Below are 8,688 nucleotides of genomic sequence, written 5' to 3' on the forward strand. Positions count from 1 at the left end.
GTCTGACTAAGAAAATTGAAGAATTTAAATATTTGTTTGTAAATTCGTGCGTAGATGAAACATGGTTAGTCCCGAATTTATGTGATATGTTAGTGTCGTGTGACGGATTCAATCTTTTTCGAGCAGATCGTGACAGTCACGGGGGAGGAATCGCAATTTATGTCAGCAATAAATTAGCTACCAAGTCCATATTTAAACATCCCGAGAACAGTGCAATAGAATATGTATTTCTAGAAATTAGCAGCCGGAATAAATCTGAAAAAATATTAATTGGGTGTACATATCGCCCTCATTTTAATGTAAACTACGATGATCTCATCAATTTGCTGTCGAATATCTCTGTTAATTACTGTAATATCATCTTAGCAGGTGATTTCAATAGTGATGTCCTATAGTGTTGGGTTGCTCATGAGTGAGTGAACAAAAAAGAGTTGCTCACTAAACTGAGTGAATGAACATATTCCTTTGAACTTGTTCTTTATTGTTCACTTGTTCATTTTTGCTCACTTGCTCCTTTTTGTTCACTTGCTCAGTTTTCCTCTCTTGTTTGCTCTTTTTTGTTCACTTGTTCAGTTTGGCTCTCTTATTTGATCTTTTTAGTTCACTTGCTCAGGTGCTCTCTTGCTGTTTTTGGCACAAAAAGTATTTTTTTTACTTTTAGGATCCATTTTGCATACGATTTGTGAACAAGTGAACAGGTGAACAAGTGAGCAAGTGAACAAGTGAACAAGTGAGCAAGTGAGTAAGTGAACAAGTGAGCAAACTGAGCGAGTTGACTCATTGGGAAAAAAGAACAAGTGAACATGTTCACCCAAATGAGCAGTTTTTACCCAACACTATTATAAATGGAGTTTGGTATGACACATTCCGTTCGTCTACGCTGAAATTATCTCCAACATACTCTTCGTCAAGCCATTCCAGGTCTTCGCATCCTTCGTGTGATTGACCCACTAATCATTGTCTTTTTCACCGCCCAGCCACTAAAAAAATATGTTTCTCTGCTTTCCTATCTAAGTTTGTAGATATAATTAAAGGAAAAAGTTTTTAAATAAATTCTTTAAATAAAAAAATACATATAAAATGATTACGTAATCATTGTGCAAGACCCTCCCCTCCCCATGTAATCAAAAGGTAATCATTTCAATGGGTTCAAAGTTTGCCAAAAACGGAATTTTTCCAACTTTAATGTCCTTTTTTTTAGAATCCTTGCGTGTGAAAATTTTTTTGAGAGCACATTTAGAGAATTATTTAAAGCAAGTAGGATTTTTAAGATTTCATCGAGGTAATTAAATAAAGGTTAAATTTTATAACAGTGTAGAATTAGGGTGCATGTCATAACGCCCGGTGTCATAACGCCCGTGGGCGTTATGACACACTCAAAAGTGTCATAGGGCCCGTGGGCCTTATGACACACTTCAAAGTGTCATAACGCCCGCAGGCGCTATGTCACTTTTTTTGAGGGCCTTATGACACACAGGAAAGTGTCATAACGCCCTCAGGAAAAAAATATATTTAACTAATACTTTAGTAATTAATGTGATTTTTTTTAGATTTTTATGTCCGTTTTGGGTGAAATTTTCTGCTGACCGTTTTTTAGAGTTCCAATTTTATATTAGTTTAGATTATTTATATAAGTAAAAAAGTCGTATTCAGGTTGAGCGCGCGCAGTAAACAATAATGCGGCTTGCACTTTTATTCAAACAAATTTTTGTCTGCGCCCTTTATAACATTTTATTGAAATACTTGTAAGTGCGAGTAACATAGAGGCAATGTAGTAATCAGTTGTGTATAATAATTTAGCGATGAGTAATGTGGTAGAAGTTAAGTATTCGTAGTGAGGAAAAGCGCCGCAGGCAAAAATTTTTTTTCAAAAAAATCGCGCGATTTTTTAGAAAAAAAAATTTTTGTCTGCGGTCTATTTAACAATTTATTGAAATACTTGTAAATGATTTTCAACTATCTGGCTGCAGTTCGGGCAGAGCATTAGAGAGTTTTTTGAACGCTGCACTATGGGAAAAAAGTCAATTTTTTTGGCATAAAATCAACTTATTTTACAAATTATTTTTAAAAATTAAATATATTTTGTGAATTTACATACCCTAATTAGCCAAGAACAGTTATCTAAGATTTTTTTCTAACAACATTATAGTGTTGATAAGCGAACAAAGTCAGCTCTTCGATTGACTTTGTTGTGTGCGTAAATAAGTGAAATATCTTTACAAACTTTCAGTGCTTATTTTGTGGACCAACAAAATGGTTTATTATTTCTGATCATGTCAAATCGTAGCAAAGGTATTTATAAATGTATCTTAAATTACATGTTTTGATTATTATGTCTTGTTGTCCAACTGTGAACTGTTTTAAATGTGTCTCTTTTTAGCTTAACAAGTTTGTTTGTGTTCCGTGGTGTACAACTTATAAATGGCACAAAGTTGCAAAAAGGTAAAAACGCAAAGTTATTACCAAATGTATCCTTAATATCGCAAAACTAATAATTTTGCAACTTTTTGCACGTTTCTTCAAAAAAATTACCTAAATCCAGCAACTTATAAACATAAAAAAAAATATTTTTTAAATAAAAAAACAATCTAAGTGGCTTTCATTAATCTTAAAAATTGAATTTATGGAAAGGGACAAGTCAAGTGAAAGTCCTGGCTGCAAAGGGCTCAAATATAAAGAAGCTGGACCCCAATTAAAGCTAAAATTGGCATCTGCTCTTAGATAATATTTCACTTTTCTTGTACATGTCAGCAATTTTTTTTTTTTTTAATTTTAAAAATTAACGCAATCCGAAATTATTTTACCGTCTTACCAATACAAATACAAATTTTTTAAAATCCCTGCCAATTAATTTGAATATGCGGCGTGGGCGGTGGATGAAAGCAATGGTCCGATTCAAAAAGCAACCAAAACCGAAATTACAGCTTTATCTTAATAGTATATATAAAAAATTTCTAAATTGTATCTCTAAAACTAGAGTTTATGCCAAAAAAATAGACTTTTTTCCCATAGTGCGCTGTTCCAGATTTTTGAAGCACTCAAAGCATATTTTGAAGTGCCAACATGGAAGGAAAACTACGTCCTGCGGCCTATCAATGCAAATAATACATTTTAGCACGTCAGCCATTTGGCTGAACTGCAAAGTATTTTCCACATCTTCATCTTCTGAATCAGAACCGGAACATAACTCCTGAAATGTTTAACTGACTAAAATATGAAAAAGCATGAAAGGTATCATAACAAACGGTACTCTCTTCTCGGTAATCTCATTGATTCGAATGGGCTTTACAACAAAAAGTAATTCTCTTATCGGTATTCTCATTAACTCAAAATGCATTGTAGAATTTTGTAGAAGTTGCGGGCGTTATGACACTTTTTAAAGTGTCATAACGCCCGGGGGCACCATGACATTTTTTGAAAGGGCGTTATGACACTCGTAAAAGTGTCATAAGGCCCACGGGTGTTATGACACGCACCCGTAGAATTATGAATTTGCTTGTATGGGAGGCAAGAGAGGGCGTTTGTTTGCATGCTATTCGTTTCAAAAAAACTAAATGTGAAAAGTTTGAAGTCTTTAACTCAATTTTTAGAATTTATGTCAAAAAAATCTACTTTTGGACCATAGTGCACTCTATAAGATGAGCTACTCCGTGTTCTTGTTACGACAATTTATTCACTAAACTAAATATAAACTATATATAAATAAATTAAAAAACAATTAAGTAAGTAAATATATATATACCTATATATAAATATGGTGTGATAAAAGAAGTCGTTTGGTGTTAAGCCGCTCTCCGCGCTCAGGTTGGCGACGTAACTTCGCCACGTTCTGCTCTTTCGCTCCCGAGCTCCTCCGTCGAATTCTGGACAGGACTCACCTCCCCCCTGGAGACGGTTCACCAAGCGCGGGTATTCCTCGTGGCGGGTATTGCAGGTTGGGACAGATGTCCAACGCTAAAAACACAAGATCCGCCTGTTGCGTAACCTCTGGCTGCAAATCGGGGATCGCAGATAAAAAAAATTCGGCCAGGCCCCTAATGACGGAACCTGGTCACCACGTCTCGTCCTTGCTGGCCTGAAACGGGATTCCTATTTGGCCTATTTTTTTCCCCCACTTTCACAGAACGAACTCACCGTAGGGTCTGGGCCAGTCCAGCTTCGGAGACCGTTCCCTGCGTGTGGGCGACCGCGAAAACTTTTTGTTGTTTTTTCTTTCGGGAACACTCCTTTTTATTTTTAGCACTGCATGGATTTCTTGGTTTTTTAAAACTTTTGGCGCTGTTGGCCGTCCAATTACCACGACTGCTTCAGGAGATTATTTTCAGCCCGTGCGATAGCGCGCCGCCGACACCAAATCTGAACTGACTTAGTGTCGGTCATTTGTCACCCGCCAAACCCATGCCGATTTCGGCTTCTTTTTACCGCCTTCTGAGTCAATGTTCCTTTGACCGGCATTCGTCGCGTTTGAATTTAAATTCGCCCCAACCGACTCCTATTTTTACGTTGACCATCACTGGACCCCAAACCCACCTTGCGTCCCTGATTTTCCCGATTATTCGATTAATGAGGGATGGCGACGTAACAACCGAACTAGCTTTTCGGAGGCTTGTTTTCCTAAAAGCTAGTAAAATAGCTTTACTCCTTAAGAGTATGTCTCTTGGCAGGATATATGGCCCGTTGTCTTCTAACGGTTTTAAACGTCTCGCCAGTTGGTAATCTGCCCCGTTGGTGAACATATTTTGTCCAAACAGAGCGGAATATGGAGATACCCCAGTAACCTGATGAACCGTTCCTCTGAGTGCACACTCGATCTCCGATAAATACAGATCCCAGTTTCGGTGATCATGCTCTAAATAGGCTCGAATTGCATTTAGGACTGACTGGTTGACTCTCTCGGCCGCGTTTGATTGAGGCAAGTAAACAGCGGTCCGGATGTGTTTAACTCCATATTCCTTAAAAAATTCCGTGAATTGTTTGGAAACAAATTATTTTCCGTTGTCGGAATGTAACAATTCCGGAACACAAAAGTTATTGAACACCTCCGTCCACTGTGAACACATAAGAATTCCCTCCTCGCGACCTTGGATACTTTCCCAGAAAATCAATATAAATTTTCTGGAATGGCTCAAGATTGGTGCAGAGACAGTAACCGTCAACTGTCTCTGCACCAATCTTGGGCTTAGGGTCGCAATTCGTTGGTTTGGTTTCTTTGCTTTATTGCTTTAATGCCCAAGTCCTTTAGTGACATCAACCACCTTAGGCTGGCGTGATCTGTTATGATCGTAAAGGGCATCATTTCGAAATACGGTCTGAATCGTTTCACTCCGAGGATAGCTGCCAGACATTCCTTTTCTGTAACGCTGTAATTCTTTTGGCATTTGTTCAGCTTCTGTAAAAAGTATTCAAGGTCCTTCTTGGGATCTGTTCTTAATTCCCCTCCGCCAATCACCAAATCCAGATAGCGCAATTCTTTGAAGCCAAAATGTGACTTTTGCAACCCGATTGGGAGTCCTGCTGCTCTCAAACACTCTCCTACTTCGCTTAAAAAGGACAAATGTGACTCAAAGTCTGGAGTTACTATCAGTAGATCCTCAAGATAAACAAAGACTTTCTCCCGTAGTTTGGATGGGATTACCTTATCCATCAACTAACACAGACTTTGACCCGCGTTACAGAGCCCAAAGGGCACCACGACGAACTGATACAAGGCCCTTCCAGAGACAGTAAATCCAGTACGCATGTTTCAGATCGACGCTGCTGATAAATATGGTTGAGGAAATTCTGCTTAGGATTCCATCTATGTTTTGAAGCGGGTACGCGTCCTTTTTGTCACCTTATTCACCCTGCGGCAATTCAAGCAAAGCCTTTTTTCCCTGGCTTCATGACCAACGTCACAGGATTGTTCCAGGCACTCTCACTTTTCTCGATTACTCCCAGCCGCAACATCTCATCCACTTCAGCATAGACTGCCGCCTGTTTCGCCGGAGACATCGGATAGTGCCTTGTTTTCACCGGAACAGTTGAAGCTTCTGTTGGTTGCGTCTCTACTAACTCATCGACGACAGTTCCAAATAGTTCTAGAGCAATATCAAACTCCTTCCAAAAGTCGACGCCCAAATACAGTTTTTGCTTTAACGCAGGACATAGGTACAAACACAAATTTGCCTCTCGTCCCCGGAAACCAACTGGAACAATACCTTGCCTAGTATCCGTTGATCCTGGCCATTCACTGTCTTCACGTTTCCTCTGTATGGCAACCAATCTAATCCGAGTCGATCCACTAACTCCTGCAGCCAGTGTCTAAATCGCTAGTGGAAGCTCCGGAATCCAGCAGTCCTTGAATCTCCTGGTCTGCTAAAGTTACTGTCGCTTAGGGCCTCTGATCGTCGTTGAGATTCTTAAGGGATTCTATTTGCGATATCGTTCGCTGGACCTCCTACCTTTCCCTTTTCTTTTTTTTGTAGCGCTTCCTAGCCTTGTGAATCCGTCTGGTCGCCGCTGTTATTCCCTCCAGTTGGTGGTCCTTAAAAATCCACTCTCGGGCCTCCTTGAAATTTAATTTTTTAAATTTTAATTCATTTCGTTCCTCTTCCTAACGCTACAAGTGTAATACTTATAATTTAATGCGCTAGTCATACAGGACAAGTTAATTTTGTGTCAATAATTTTAACTTAACTCTAATTCACAAATTTTAATTATACCTATATTAAATCTAAAGCTTTTGTATCTCCGCCATCTCTCCTCCAGTGGTATAGCCAGTCTGCCTCGCCACTCCACCCTTGATCCTGCGTTTACTTCGCTCGGCTCTGCATATGACTTCTGCGGTACTTCACATTGCTTGTAGACGTGCCCAGCTTGTTTGCAGTTCCAACATACTACGCCCTTTCGCTGGCTGACCGATTGGAAGGCATCCACTAGTCCTACCTCGCTTTCATCTTCGACTACTGATTGGAAATTCTATTCTGGGATACTGGCTTACTGGACTTCGTCTACCCTTTGTCCTCGAAATTCCTGTCGTCTGGGGGTATTGCACGTGGTGACTGGCGCGTCCCACTTCCTTCGCGAAAGCTTGTTCGTCTCTGAGGTGCTCCAAGGGAACACGTACTGCTTCAATGGCTCGCACAGGTTCCGTTTCACGGTCTTGATCATCCATTCTTCCGAAATGGGTAACCGCACCGCAGACCTCAGTCTTCGCATCGCGTGAAAGAACAAATCCAGAGACTCTTCTGGCATTTGTCAGCTCGATTCGGAATATAAATTCTTCTGCGCTCATCCCATCAGAGTTGCCGGAGAACTTCACGCCCTATTTATGTACTGGGACACAGTGTCCTCTTTGGGAATACCCGTAGGCCTCAGGATTCCGCCGAACAGCCTCTTAATGGCCTTCCGTGTCTCTGGGTTGATTGCTTCCACTGGAAGAGGAACCCGATCGGAAATGCAACCTTTGCTATTGTAGATTCGGCTGGTAGTTTGACGAACCGATTTCCTGGTGTTGCCCAGTAGGACCGTGATTTACTTCGGAGTCATTCCTGAATTGGTTTTGCAAAGTAGGATGTGGCCCAGGTTTATGACCTCCAAAAGTACCGCCCGCAGGGAGTACCTGAGCTCTAGTCGATGTTTCTGACCCCCCGATAGGGATGTCTTCCTTTCGGCAAAACATTCTTTTATATTCCTATCTATCTTGTCACTAATAAACCTTTATATTTCAACCCGAAACTCGTTCTAAGAATTTATTACAAAGTATATCGCTACCGTGGCCCTGGTTGTCTGCTCCCTCGAGGCTTACTGTTCTTGGATCGGGTCTACCTGGATGTTCGAAAAATTCGGTAATGGCGTCCGGGGGTAATAATATATGTAAGTAATATTACTTACATAAATACAGCGACAGAACACATAAAAGTAATATTACTTACATAAATACAGCGACAGAAGACGATTGTATGCGTGCACATTAGGGCGGTCCACATTTGTATGGTAATTTTTAAGGTCCTACTCTCACCCGCTTATACGGTTCGCATTGTGGTATTCAAGGTATACCAAAAGAAAATTTTTTTAAAAATCGTGTTTTAGGGTCTGCGAATTGGTTTCAAAGTTTATCACCCATACGCACTGTTGCCTTCGATTAAAAAGTTTTTCTGATCAAGGTGGCATAGATATCAACAATTCAGTTGATGTTTTGCTCTTATTTTTTTTACCAATTATTCCACCGAAATTCATAATTTGACAAGACAAGAAATGGGAGAACGATTTCGTTCGACCAAATTCGAACTGTTTTACATGTCGCATGAGTAATTTTAAAGCAAACTTTGAAGACGTTTCGCAAGGTCTAAATCTCGAAAAAAAAATTTTGGTTTTTACATACATTTTTTGCATACTTTAATATACCATGTTAAGGGGTGAGAAAAGAATTTCATTTTTTGGACCGCCCTAGTGCACATGTATTCCCACCGAAAAAATTCCTCTGGAAAATAACATATATATGATGGACGTTGATGCACTACGAGAAGTACAAACAAGTGGCCCAACGACACCAAGCACGTGCTTGTTACGCGCGGGACCCTTTTGTAAATTTGGGCAAAAATGCGAGTTCGCGAGGAAGAATACATAAAACCAATAAAGACGGGACAAATAATGAAAAAAACATGCAGTTAGGAGTGAAGCAAATGAGTTAAAATGTTAGTTTTTAAT

The sequence above is a fragment of the Drosophila takahashii genome, chromosome 2R (genome assembly GCF_030179915.1).
Source record: "Drosophila takahashii strain IR98-3 E-12201 chromosome 2R, DtakHiC1v2, whole genome shotgun sequence".
Classification (NCBI taxonomy): domain Eukaryota; kingdom Metazoa; phylum Arthropoda; class Insecta; order Diptera; family Drosophilidae; genus Drosophila; species Drosophila takahashii.